Below are 12,673 nucleotides of genomic sequence, written 5' to 3' on the forward strand. Positions count from 1 at the left end.
TCCAAGTGTAATCAGCCCACCTCAGTCATGAGCATCCACACTGGAGCAAAAGCCGAGGATGACTTTCACACCAGTTTAGACATTTTCAGATCATCCTAAGCTCAATTACGGCTAAACCAGTAAGAAGCCCCAAACATCATTATTGGAAAATCACCAACCAGGCCCGCTAATTGTATTTGTGGCCTCTTCACCATATTAGTAAAGCAATAAGTGCAGCATGATCTTCCCAGGGGATAACTGTTCACAAGGCCAATTTCCTTAGGAGGAGACTTTCATATTGCACCAGCTTGGAACTAATGCGTCTCGGGAAATCAACTGTCAGATCAATAACATTTGCAACCAGAAAATGTTTGGAGCAAACAGTGGGGTACAGCCTGCAGTTGAGACCGATGTGATCCTTACCTGACACTTTCAAGCTGTCGTGACTCAGAGCCTTTGGGGTCAATTTGGAGATACTGTTCACATTCCCTGGCAAGACACAAAGAAGCCCCACCATAAGACTTTGCAACTCTTTCCTGGGAAGCTCACCATATTATCACTAAACTGAAAAAAGAAAACAACATTACTAAGCTCCTTCTGTGCTCCAAGCTTGATGCCTTGAGCAGTGTACATAGAAGTAAGTGGTCTTTATGGAAGTCTGGAAGGAGTTCAAATTCCAGATCTGAAGCTTCCTAAGGCAGTTTTCTTTACTTCTTCGAGTCTCAATTTTCAAGTCTGCACAATAGAAATAATAATACCTATTTTCCAAAAGTGTTTTGATCATTGAAGAGAAGGTGTGTAAAGTGACCAGCGTAGTGTGTGGCACATAGTTAGTGCTCATTTAATAGTTACTGCTGGGCTTCCCTTGTGGCGCAGTGGTTGCGAGTCCACCTGCCGATGCAGGGGACATGGGTTCATGCCCCGGTCCGGGAGGATCCCACATGCCACGGGTCGGCTGGGCCCGTGGCCATGGCTGCTGGGCCTGCGCGTCTGGAGCCTGTGCTCCGCAACGGGAGAGGCCAGAGCTGTGAGACGCCCGCATACCGCAAAAAATAAAAAAAAAAAAAGACGTATCACAAAGTATGGTAAGTAGCTAAAGCTCTAGTTAGGCAAAAACTTACAGCTTTTTTCTTTTTTTTCTTTTTTAATTTTTTGGCCATGCCTCACAGCATGTGGGATCTTAGTTCCCCAACCAGGGATCGAACCTGTGCCCCCTGCAGTGTAAGCACGGAGTCTTAACCACTGGACCGCCAGGGAAGTCCCACAGCTTTAAGTGGATATATTAGAAAATAAGATAGGATGGAATCAATGATATAAATATCCATCTCAAGAAGTTAGAAAAAGAACAACAAATCAAACTCAAAGTAGAAGGAAGAAAATAACAAAGATAAAAGCAAAAAATCAATGAAACAGAAAACAAACTTACAATAGAGAAAATCAACAAAGCCCAAAATTGGTTCTTCAAAAAGGCTAATAAAATTGATAAATGCCAATCAAGATCCTATGGGCATTGAAGAGATAACAATATGATTATAAACAACTTTATACCATTAGAACTTGACAATGTAGATGAAGTATGCAAATGAGAAAAACACACCTTACCAAAACTGACATAAGAAGAAATAAAACATCTGAATACTTCTATATCTATTAAAGAAATTGAATCTGTAATTAACATTCCCACAAAGAAATATCTAGATCCAGATATCGAATCCTTCCAAGCATTTAAACAAGACATAATACTGACCTTACACAACAACTACTAGGAAATATAAAAAAATGAAACATTTCTCAATTCATTTTTTAAGGTCAACATAACCTTGATACGAACACCTGGATACCAAAACCTGACAAGGAAACTATAAGAAAAAAAAGTACAGTCCAAACTCTCTCTCAGACCCAGATGCAAAACTCCCAAACAAAATATTATCAAATCAAATGCAGTTACACATAAAAAGGATGCTAGATCATGACCAAGTTTGGTTTATCTCAGGACTACAAAGTTGATTTCACATTTGAAAAGAAATCACTATAATTGTCCACATTTATGGAACAAATGTCAAAAGGGAATACAGAATCATCTCAACAGATAAAGAAAAGCACGTGAAAAAGTCAAATACCCATTTATGGTTTAATCTTAGCATACTAAGATACTTTTGATAAAGGGTAGCTACAAAAAACTAGCACCAACACCACATGTAATGGTGAAATATTGAAGATTTTCTCTATGAGGTTGGGAATGAGTTAGGGATACCCATTACACCACTTCTGACCCACCATATCAGAAGTTCTGCAGACCAGCTGTTCAGCCCATGCTCTCTGGCAACTTCCTTTGCCACCCAGAGGTAGGCCACTCCTATAGGTCAGGTGTGGCCCACATCTTCCTGTTTCTCCATCATTGGTGGACTGCGTATTTCTATGGGGCCCACACCTTCTCCAAATAGCTCTGAATTTCAGCGTAGGCAGTGGGGATGGGGGCCCTCTTAAGTTTCCAAGCATCTTTATTTATTCACTATCTCTTGGCCCCAGGGGTAGTAACAACTTTCTGTAGTTGCTCCTGTGTACCCCTTAGTCATCTTCTACCCTTTTAAATAATGATCCGTCTTTTTACTAGTCAACACATTTTTATATTAAATTTTCCCTATTCAAATTACTGGTCCAGCTTCCGTCTCTTCATTGGACCCTGACTGATACAAGACCTAAATAAATGCAAGAATAAATAATATTCATGGATTGGAAGACTCAACATTCTAAAGAAGTCATTCTAAGTTGAGCTATAGATTTTAACAAAACCTCAGTCAAAATCCCAACAGGTTTCTTTTTGTTTGCATTGATAAGTTAATTCCACAATGTATATGGAAATAAAAAAGGCCAAGAATATCCAAGATAATCTTGATGATGAACTAAGTTGGAAGATTTATACTTTCAGATATTAAGAACTATAATGAAGCTACAGTAATTAAGACAGTGGGGTAATGGTGCAAGGTAGATGAATAGATCAGTAGAAGAGAATACAGTCCAGAAACAGACTTATAATATATGGTTACTTGATTTATGACAAAGAGACCATTGCAGTGTGGTAGGGAAAGATACTATTTTTCAAAACTGGGGCTCAGTCAGTGGAAATCCACATGGAAAAAAGAAAGTATTTTGCTTCACACTATATATAAAATCAATTCCAGGGGGATGGTAGACCTTAAATGTAAGGATACAAAAATAAAGCTTCTGAAAGATAAACCTAGAATAAGCAAAGATTTTTTTCAACAGGACCTACAAAACACTAATTTAAATGACTGATAAATTAGACTTCATTAAAATTAAGAACTTCTGTTCATTAAACTCAACAATAAGATACTGAGGAACTGCCAAACTGTTTTCCACAATATTTGCACCATTTTATATCCCTGCCAGCAATGTATGTGTTCCAATTTCTCTGCATTCTCTCCAACACTTGTTATTTTTCTTTCTTTTTTTAAATTATGGCCATCCTAATGGATATGAAGTGGTATCTCTCATGGTTTTGATTTGCATTTCTCTAATGACTCATAAAAAGGAATAAAGTACTAACATATACTACAACTTAGACAAACCTTGAAAACAGTGAGCTAAGTGAAAGAAGCCAGGCACAAAAGCCCACATATTATACGACTCTCCTTATAAGAAATGTCCAAAATCGGCAAATCTATAGAGACCAAAAGTCAACTGGTGCTTACCAGAGGATAGGGAGAGACGGGAACTGGGACTGGCTGCTAAGAGGTATAGGATTTCTTTTTGGAGTGATAGAAATGTTCTCGAATGAATAATGGTGATGTTGCGCAACTCTGTAAATATACTAAAAACCACTGAATTGTATACTTTAAAGGGTGAACTTTATAATATGTGAATTATATCTCAATAAAGCTGCTATTTTTAAAAGTACCTAGATATGAGCTCACTGCTCAGTTGACTTTGTCTGCTTGCTCTCACCTGATATTCACTGTCTGTCGAACCCTTAAATATATTTTGGTTATTTTGCTCCTTAGTAAATTACATGTGCTTATTCTTCTATAATAAATCAGTTTGCAAATGACCAAAGATACTTTTTTATAAAAACATAGGTCTTGCTTTTAAGAGAATTCTTTGAAGTGTCCGTGGGTGTAAAATGATGTCTTAAATAATTGAAAATAGTTTTTAAATAATATTAACCAAACAAGGGGTGTGATGAAAACATTTAGTGGTGGTTAATCTGACAAAAACAGGTTTTAAATCATAAAGTGGCACTTAATTGACCTGCAATAACTGGCTTGTTAAATCCAAATTAAATCATTATCTGAAGCTCTTTTTTAAAAAAGTAGAACTCCTAAAGATTTGCAGGAAAAAAATTAGTTAAGTCCAAGAAATAGCAATGAGAGTTGGATACTGAACCAATTGTTGAAGAAGCCTAGAAACTTTTGCATTACTCACTTGCCCAATGTTGTTTAATAAGAACTTACTGGGCACTTGCTATGCACTAGGCATTGTGCTGGATGCTGAAAGCACAGTGTGAAGCAAGGAGACAGGTGTCTACCCTCCTGGACCACACAGTCTAGCCACTGGCACTGCCCAGTAGAAACAATATCAGCCACATCTGTAATTTTAATTTTCCACTGGCCACATTAAAGAATTAAGAAGAAATAGTTGGAATCATTTTAATAATTTATTTAATTTACCCCACTATATCCCAAATATAATTTGCCCCACTATATCTCAAATATAATTTCAACATGTTACAATATAAAGAATTACAAATGATATATTTCACATTCTTTTCTTCATGCTAAGTCTTTGAAACCCAGTGTGTAATTCACACTTAAGGCACAATCTCAAGTCAGACTGGCCTCATTTCACATGCTCAGCAACACACAGGATGTGACTAGTGGCTACCATGTTGGACAGTGCAGTTCTAGCTGTATTACTATCTCATTTTTGTTTTTTTTCTCTTTCATTCTATTTTCCCTAATGTTCTCAGTATGTCGTTTGGACCCTGGCTTTGAGGTTAGAATTAATATGGAAAATAGGGCCTGCGTATGGAAAAGTACCTATTACCATAAAAACTTTATAATACAAATCGCAGTATTGTCACATGATGTACTCATTTAATTACACCTATATTTGGCATCTTGTTGGCTGCTGCCTTGTTGGTGCCAGGCACACAATAGGTGTCAAAAAATGCTTATTGAATGAGTACAAGTCCTGTGAGTTTCCAAGTGGGAGGAATCCCTATAGCTGGAAGGGGCTGAGAAGACTTCTTAAAGGATTTATTCATTCATTCAACAAATATTTTTTGACCAACCACTATGATGGGTTTGAACTGGGTCTAGATGCACCAACAGGACTAGAACAATGTAAGTAATCCTGACTAGTTGGCTCACCATGTTGACCCAACCATTGCTTCACAGACTTCAGTCCTTTTTCAAGGACCTTAACAATTTTCACCAAAAACCATGGGCGCTATTGTGTATCTCCTTAAATTGACTCACATCTTTTGACTTAGGAAAATTCTAACATATAAATTCAAGCATATAACATAAATGTAAAACGACTATCCCTCGCCATTATTAACAACAACTACAAAAAAATAAAACAACATATCCAGTGCTATTAAATTCTCTAAAGGTACTGTTGCCCATTGGAGACTCTCAGGCAACGGCCTGGTTTCCCTCCTTGTTCAAAAGTAGATTAGCCAACACTAGAGAGGTGTTAGAAACATATTAGTACCTAACGAATACCGTCTCCCTGCCATAATCAGTAGGTAAGGCATTTGAAAAAAGAATAGCTATGTGATTCAACTGTATGCAACGTTCAGTGCTGCCTAAAGTCATCCTGTGCGTAACCAGTGGTACACATACCACATTCTGTTCCAAGAACATGAACGGCTTCCAGAAGGAGACCAGGCAGGCGGCCTGTTTTAAGATTCAGTGAACATGCCACACTTGCCTATAAACCAGACCCCCTAAGACGTCATTACCTTTGAGGAACATCCTGTTTCCAAAGCAAGCACACTCTCCTCTCTTCCTCTGCAGTTGGAGGATACACCAATGTTCACAGTGCAGAATAGCCATAAACTATATTCCTAGTGTGAAGTCTGGCTACAGCTTGTTTTTAAGGGAAGCGATACGTTGTTCTGGTTTAAAGCCCAGGCTTTGGGGTCAGACAAACCCAGATTGGCATCAGTCTCTGCATCTCTATGATGGCAGTCAAGTGACTTAACTTCGTTAAGTCTGTGCGCCTCGTATGTAAAATGGGAATAATAGCCCGTGCTTACAGAATTATTGTGAGGATTAAATAAGATGGTATGCCTAAAGTACCTGGCACAGTCCTGACAGTTAAAAAACATTCCAAAGTGTTTCTTGTTGCTGTTGTTGCAACTGCTGCTGTTATTCAGATGGAATCCTTTTGTATCAACCAGAGAAGCAAAACCGCTTGGAGATAGATAGATAGATAGTAACGTACATATATACATACATACATATACACATATATTTTCATATATTTAAAAAATATTTTTACGTAGAACATATAAAATATATATCTCTGCATAGTTATATATAAATATATGTAAAACAAAAGGGATTTGTTATAGGAAATTGGCTTTATGCACTTGTGGGAGCTGATTAAACAGTCTCTGAAAGGCTGTTGTCTTCACGTCTAATGCTGCAGCTTGATGTCCTTGGAATGGGCAGTTGGAAAGGGAAGAGGGATGTAAGGTGGGGAGAGCAAGAATGTGCTGAAACACCACGAAACCCGCGACCATTCCTGTTGCGCCTGGTGGAAGTGCTATGAGTGTCCTGAGGAAGCTGGGCCCTTAGTCACAGAGCTGAACACACACACCCAGCCCAGGAGTCAGAGGCACTGACGGGGGAGCCGTTGCAGGCCCCGCCGCTGCTCATGTTGCCCCCAAGATGATCAAGCAGATCAGCAAGAACACGCGTGAGCTACAAACTGGCTGCTGCTCTCCTGTGCCCTCCAGATCTCCCAAGAATCTCCCTGGTGGCTCCCCCTAATTGGAAACACACAAGAAAAGGACTGTGGGGATTGCAGTTCATACTAGTCACGTTGATAGATGCATTACAAAGCCACCGCACCACCCCAAAACAAAAGAATTCCCGCGAAGGAATTTTCACACTAGAAGGAGTTTTCACGGGGGAGTGCCAAGGAATGTTACTTGCACCACTATGGAACAGTGTTTTGGGACATAACTGACATGAAGCTTTCTCTCCCTCTCTTTCTCTGTCATGTATCATTCATGAATCTCTATGCACTGACATGGAAAGATCTCTGAGACCTCTTGTTAAGTGAAAAGAACTTGTCATAAAGCAATATGCCTAAGAAAATCCCCCCTGAGGTTAAACATACACACACACACACACACCAAAAAACAAAACTGTGTACGTGTACTTAGTGTATGTAAGTTCACAGAAAATGAAAGGTCCAGAATGATACAGGCGTGGCTTACGGTGTTCATTTCTGGAGAGGGGGAGAAAATTGGGATGGTGGTGAAAGGGATCTTTCCCTTTCCCAAATGACTGATCCACAAACATTTTATTTGGACTAAACAGGTTGGTTTATTTTTTAATCGTTGCCAACACTTAAAAATTACAAGACTTCACATAAAAATCTCCAGTCCTGGATTTCTTTTTAATTACAAGTTCTGGTAACACTAGGCTCCCTCCCATGTGTCAACACTGGGCTGGAGCTGAGTGGTGGCTGATACCCCGGATGGAGCACAGGTCACCACAGTGCCCAAAATTCGCTGCCTGACCCATTGCCTTCCCATCTCTTGTTAACAGAACCCTGATGTTATTCATCTCATCTGTTGAGCAGCCACGTGCCTCAGGTGACCCTCCCCGCTCCTGGGTGCAGGTGTAAATCCTGATTGGCCTAAGTCAATTGCGGTGGGCACATGTCCCTGGCCAGGGACCTGCTTAGGCTTAGCCATGTGATATAATCCTGGCCAAAGGGCCTGGGGGTGGGGCTTCTGGGAAATATTTCCCTTACCGTTTACAAAAAACAAAACAAAACAAAACTATATATATATATATATATATATATATATATATAAATCAACAGAGGAAGACACAGACTCAAATTCATTCACTGGAATGACAATGTGGAAAAAAGTTGACTTTTTTTCCTGCTGCTGAATTAGCCACTCTGGAACTACCTCCCTCCGGAGTTCTCATGACACAACATAATTTTTTCCTGACATGTGAACCTCTCCCGGTATGGCTTTCTTTTACTCATAAACCAAAGCATCCTAACTGATATAAACTTAGTCTCAACCCTGCTTGGATCTTGGATCTCTGGGCATACAACTCATCTCTCCCCAGACATGCCACCAAGATCCTCACCTTCATGTCCGTATTCTGCTTTAAGCATCCTCCCCCATCCCCCCATCTTTAGATTCCTGGCTGGCAGATTCTTAGTCATCCCTAAAAGTCCAGGTTAATTATCACTTTTTCTCCTATAGCTTCTTCAATCTCCAACTCCAGGCCAAATTAACTTCTCCTCTTCCATGTTCCCATAAATTGCTCCCAAAACCTCCATTTGTAGCACTTTCTTCCCAGACCTTCGTGAGTCTATCTCCCCAGCTGTATGCTACACATACACAAACTGTGTCCTAGTTCCTAGTTCCTAGATTCCTGGAAATCTGAATCCCCAGCAAAGGTTTACAGAATTCAATCAATATCTTGGTCGTTGTCTGTGACCTCCAGCCTCCCCACCTGTTAAAGAATCCTGAGTAGGATTCAGTCTAAAGACAGAAAGAGGGATTCTAGGACCCTTTGAGCCTCTTTCTAGCTCTGTGACAATTTTAAGACTCCCAGATCATAGGAAGCAGAGTAATAGAAAACTATCTGAAGATTATGTTTGCTAAGGATCCAGAGAGCTGCGTTCACTTATTCATTGATCTCATAAAGATTTGCTGTGCATTTACTTCTCTGTGCCAGGCATTGTGCTAAGCACTAGGGTTATCATGGAAACAAGACAATTGGCCAAGCCTTCATGAAACTCAACCCTTGGTGGGAAACAGAGACTCCCCCCAAAAAAACTCATGTGATAAATGCTATTAAAAGCTAGGGGCATGTACCCAGAAGTGGGATTGCTGGACCATAAAGTAGTTCTATTCTTAATTTATGAGGAACCTCTATACTGTTTTTCCATAATGGCTGCACCAATTTACACTCCGGCCAACAGCGCACAGAGAAAGGCCCCTGTTCAACCACATCCTCCCCGACACTTGTTATCTTTTGTCTTCCCGATAACAGCCATCCTAACAGGCGTGAGGTGGTATCTCACTGTGGTTTCGATTTGCATTTCCCTGATGATTAGTGATGTTGAACACCGTTTCATACACCTGTTGGTTATTTGCATGTCTGTTTTGAGAAATGTCTACTCGGGCCCTTTGGCCATATTTAATGGGGCGATTTGGGGTTTTGCTACTGATCTGTATGAGTTCCTTACATATTCTGAAATACTAGCACCTTACCCAATACATGGTTTGCAAATAGTTTCTCCCATTCTGTAGGTTGTCTTTTCACTCTGCTGAGTGTTTCCTTTGCTGTGCAGGAGCTTTCTAGTTTGATGCAATCTCACTTGTCTGTTTTGGCTTTTGTTGCCTGTGCTTCCGGTATCACATTCAAAATACCATTGCCTAGACATTAGCTTGATTATAGTGATTATTTCACAATGTACATGACCATGAGCGCAAAGAAGAGTTGCCTAGCCCAAGCATGAGAAGTCAACAGATTGCTCCCAGAGCTATGTTATACAAGATAATAACTAAAGGCTGCAGAAAGGAGCTTGGAGAGTATTCCAGGTAGAGGGAAGAAAGTGTGCAAAAGCACAGAGGTGACATAGAACGTAAGAAGCTTTAAAAAGTTCGGTTTAGATAAAACACAGAGTGCAAAGGTGGCTGAGAAGGTAGCAGAAAGTCACATTGCAAAGCATATGGTGAAGCCATAGTAAAGCATTTGGTATTCTTCCTGAAGGCAATGGGGAGCTATTTAAAGTTCTAGGCGGGAGAGTGGCACCGATTTTCCTATTAGCTCTCTCTAACTTGGTGTGGAGACACGTTTCGGTTAGCCTGGAGGCAGGAATACTAGTTAGGTGGAAGAGGATGGTGGTGAAATATCTGAAGGTGGAAAGAACAGAAGCACACAGCACTTTCACCAGAATTTAGAACACTGCACACCTGCAAGTCACTTCCCCAACCTGGGTAGACACACCGACACACACGCGTCTACAATCTAACGCTGGTGTTATTCAAGGAAAGTCTGAAGAACCTTACCACATGTTCCAAGGGGCAAAGACAGACAGAATTACATGATCATATTGGGAAATACTGGGTTAACCAAAGTGAAGCAGATGTCTTTACTGCAGGCCATCAGAAAACCTTTGATTTGCAACTGTGAATTTGCGAAAAAGAAGATACAATATGTGATGTTTTTCACGTGTAGTTGAATATGAACTGCTTCTCCTTCGGTCTTTCCCATCTCAGGAGATAGTACCTTTTATCCATTGAGACCCAAACTCCTCTTTTTTCCTCACACAGCACAGCAAGTCCTGTAGGCTCAACTTTCAAAACAGATGCCAAGTGCAACCACTTGTTATCACGTCCACTGCTGCCCTCTGGTTCAAACCACCATCTTTCACCTGGATCAACGCTTCCGAAATCAGCTCCAGGCTCCCAGTCCTGCCCCCTACGGCCTATCCTCCGCACAGCAGCCAGAGTGATCCTTCCAAAATGTAAGTTGGATCACGTCATTTTCCTGCTTAAAACCGTCCAACAGCTTCCCATCTCATTCAGATGAACATTCAGAGGCCTCCTTGTGGCTCCCGGGCATTGTGAGATCCGGCCCTGCACACCTCGCTGACCCTCTCCCCACTTCAGCCCCTGTGAGCCACATTCCTTCCTGCTGTTCCATGAACCCACCAAGCACATTCCCATCTCAGGGCTCTGCACCTGCCCACCCCTAAGGAATTGTTTCTTCTCATCATTCAGGTCGCCACAGACAGAGGGACTTGGCCTCATTTGTTACATGTCCCCGTCATCCAGAATAGTGCTAGGCACATGGCAGGAGCTCAGCAAGTCCTGAATGAATGAGTAACTTCGTATTTGAATGGCATGGCACCCAACGACTCACTATTCTGGAGCACATCTGGCTGGATGAATGTGATAAAATATCTGTCCTCTTGCCACTTCCCAGGTGAGAAGAAAAAAAAACCAAAAACCCAAATAAATAAAAACAAGCCACCATTCTTCCCTTTGGTGTGCTGAAACTATTTCTTCGCATCAGCTTCAGTTCATTTTACAGGGAGAAAAATGCACAGCCCAACTTCTTCAGGTTAATTCAAAGCTCCAGTATTAGCTGACATATGATGGATGCTACATAACAGCCCCTGTCGGTCTTGTGTCTTTGGCACAGAGCTCTATAAATACTGGAGGGAAGGGACAGGAAGGGAGGAGGAACTGATCTATCAGGTCAAAAGGTCTTGCTTCTCACTGCCTGGAAAGTCCACTCCTTGGCCCCAATTGCTTCATGCCAACCCTCTGTATTTTCCAGGTGCCTTTAAAGATCCCAGCACTATGATAAGCCCAAAAGAACACAGAAGACAAAGAGCCTCAAGTTGGATTCTGCGTCAACCAGAGGTTAGAAGCAAAATTCAAATCCCAACACAGTCTAATCGTAACCCAAGCACAGTCATCTCCCTCCTGTGAATGATCTCTTGCTAGTTTGAGGGCTTTGGACAGATTATATACATTTTGAGCCTCAATTTGTTTATCTGTAAAAGGGAGATATTCATCTTTGCCTCAAAAAGTCATTGCAAGAATTTAATACACACAAACATCAATGTGCTTAGCAGAATCTGGCACACCAAGTATCAAAATGATCCACTATTAACATTAATAATATTATGGATGTTCAAAGTCTGTTTCCACACCTTCACCATTTTGTGTGTGGGGCGTTCATGGGTTTTTAATGATTAAAGAAGTAGTTCTCAATCTTTGCTGCATCTTAGAATCACCTGGGGAGGTTTTAAAGCTCCTGACACTAGGCTGCCACCCCGACCCCAGTTACTCGCAATTACATTGTAATCGCTGAGGGTGCGGATCAGGTGTCAGTATTTTTTTAGCTCCCTAGTGATTCCAATGTGCAGCCAAATTTGAGAAGCATGGACTAAATTACTGACATCACATTTGTAAGCACATGGTAGATGTTAAACAAATGTCCCTTTCTTCCACCCCTCCAACGACTCTGGAAGAATGAGTTCCTCATAAGATCTGAGATCTTTGCCACTTTTATGATTATATAAACAGAAATGACAAAGCTTTTGGAAATCAAATAAGATATAACTGCACAGACCAAGATAGGTTATGCAAATTATATTCAAATCAACAGTTATGCAAATGCTCTTGTGGCCCTTCTAACTATTTTATAGGCCCAGAGAAGCCCCAGAAAGACTCTGGTGGAAATACATGCCTTAAACGACAGATACAAAGACAGAAAGTTACTGTCTCAAGAGTAGGTGTTCGCAAAACAAGGCAACTCACCTGAGTATGAAGAAAATGGAGAGACCCAGCAAAGAGGAGAAAGGGCGGGTTTTGGCTCTAATCAAGGAGTAGATTATCTTTATTTGGGTTTAATTATCTTAAAACTAGACACTACCTCTTCCT

General features: G+C 40.8%; 1 protein-coding gene across 2 annotated transcripts in view; it reads right to left on the minus strand.

Moving 5' to 3' along the window:
* SUDS3 (SDS3 homolog, SIN3A corepressor complex component) overlaps positions 1 to 12,673 on the minus strand; it is a 291,148-nt gene that overhangs the window by 137,798 nt on the left and 140,677 nt on the right. The window contains exon 14 of one of the 2 annotated variants that reach the window (XM_060028080.1): positions 264 to 468. The exons of the other annotated variant lie outside the window; for it this stretch is intronic. The gene's annotated coding sequence lies outside the window, so the exon portion shown is untranslated. Of the gene's footprint in view, positions 1 to 263; positions 469 to 12,673 lie in introns of those variants that run through there. 2 annotated transcript variants of the gene reach the window in all.

Source organism: Delphinus delphis, chromosome 13 (genome assembly GCF_949987515.2).
Source record: "Delphinus delphis chromosome 13, mDelDel1.2, whole genome shotgun sequence".
In the NCBI taxonomy this organism is placed as follows: domain Eukaryota; kingdom Metazoa; phylum Chordata; class Mammalia; order Artiodactyla; family Delphinidae; genus Delphinus; species Delphinus delphis.